Genomic DNA, 1,800 nt, shown 5'->3' on the forward strand with positions numbered 1-1,800 from the left:
TTTATGTTTTTGAACTGAAGGAAAATCACAAAATCTGCTTTTTTTATTTTAGAGAGAACATTTATTATTTGGCCTTAGAATATGTATTGAGATGAAACGGATAACTAAGTTTTTATTGAAATAATGTAAAGTTGAAAGTAAAAAAATAAAAATACTTTAAAGGTGATGCTGGTTAAGTAGTAACCTTTTTGTCTGCTGAGGACTGGCTTTCCTCCAGAACCTTTAGACACAAATTCATGGTTCAAAACTCTACAAAAAGTCAATAAACTAACATTTAACTTTTTTTTCTGAATTACAAAAAAAAAAAAAAAAAATCACTTTATTCGGCGCACCTGTCCAACTGCTCGTTACACGCAAATTTCTAATCAGCCAATCACGTGGCAGCAACTCAATGCTTTCAGGCATGTTGAAATGGTCAAGATGACGTAGCGTCAGAATGATGAAGAAAAGGGGATTGAAGTGACTGAATGGTTGTTGGTGCCAAACGGGATGGTCTGAATATTTCAGAAACTGCTAATCTACTGGGATTTTCATCCACAACCATCTCTAGGGTTTGTAGAGAATGGTCAGAAAAAGAGAAAATATCCATTTAATGGGTGGAATCGCCATTTTGAAGTCAGAGGAGAAGGTCCAGACTGGTTCCAGCTGATAGAAAGGCAACAATAACTCAAATAATTACTGGAATCTGTGAATGAACAACAACCTTGAGGTCGATGGACGACGACAGCAGCAGAAGACCACTGGGACAATAGAGGATTGAAAAAAACGTTGCCTGGTCTGGTGAGTCTCCATTTCACCACATTTGGAATTTGGCATCAATAAGATGAAAGCATGGATCCATCCTGCCTTGTATCAGCGGTTCAGGCTGGTGGCGGTAGTGTCATGGTGTGGGGGATAATTTATTGGCACTCTTTGGGACCCCTCAGGGAGATTGAATCTATTCCTTGAAGGATTGAGAAAGTTCTGGAGGCAAAAGCGGGTCCAACCCAGTAGGTGAACCTAATAAAGTGGCAGCTGAGTCTGTGCTCCACTTATAGAAGCTTTTATGGATCTTTCTGTTTGCTCTTCTTTAGGTTTCTAGTTCAAATAAAATCTGTGGAGTTGTAAATTTCATCTAAAAATATGATTCACTTGTTCTTTATTTGTAATTTAAACTTTTATTGCTATTTATCAGGTGCTTATATCTCACAGTAAATGAAGGTTACGAGGACTTAATATTATAAATGGCTACATTTTTACTTTTAAAGACTTCTTAAATACTTCACAGAGACGTCGCTGTCGCTCAGTGATGCTGCTCTTCTCTACTTCAGAGCAAATCTTTGGACCTCCTCCTGACTAACAGGGGAAAAAAACGGCAGTCTAACCTATTTAAGCCATCAGTTCATTTTTGATTTCAGGTCTCAAGCTCTCCCAGAACACCTGTCATGTAGCCTAGATAGAAACTCTCAACCTAATTCCGTTTTTCCTGTTCGGATGAGCTGCAGTCAGAGCATTTCTGTTTCCAGAGTTTGAAATCGTTTTCTTGTGGTTTAGTTTTTATTACTGAAAGGTCACTGCCTTCATTGGCCCGAACATTACACATAGAGGAGGAACGGCGCCGAGCTCACAGGAATGTGAAAACAAAAGCAGGATTAATCCGTTTGATCAGATCTTTGATTTCTGACACAGAAATGAAGGAAAATTCAAGGAATGCTTTCATTTAGAGCATAAAATGTGAAATAAAATGTTCATATGTTTGGTTATGTTGCTTTGTAGTGTTTTTATTAAATATGCCACAAATTAATCTTTGAAAGTTTTTTT

The sequence above is a fragment of the Oryzias melastigma genome, linkage group LG12, assembly GCF_002922805.2.
Source record: "Oryzias melastigma strain HK-1 linkage group LG12, ASM292280v2, whole genome shotgun sequence".
Taxonomy (NCBI): Eukaryota; Metazoa; Chordata; class Actinopteri; order Beloniformes; family Adrianichthyidae; genus Oryzias; species Oryzias melastigma.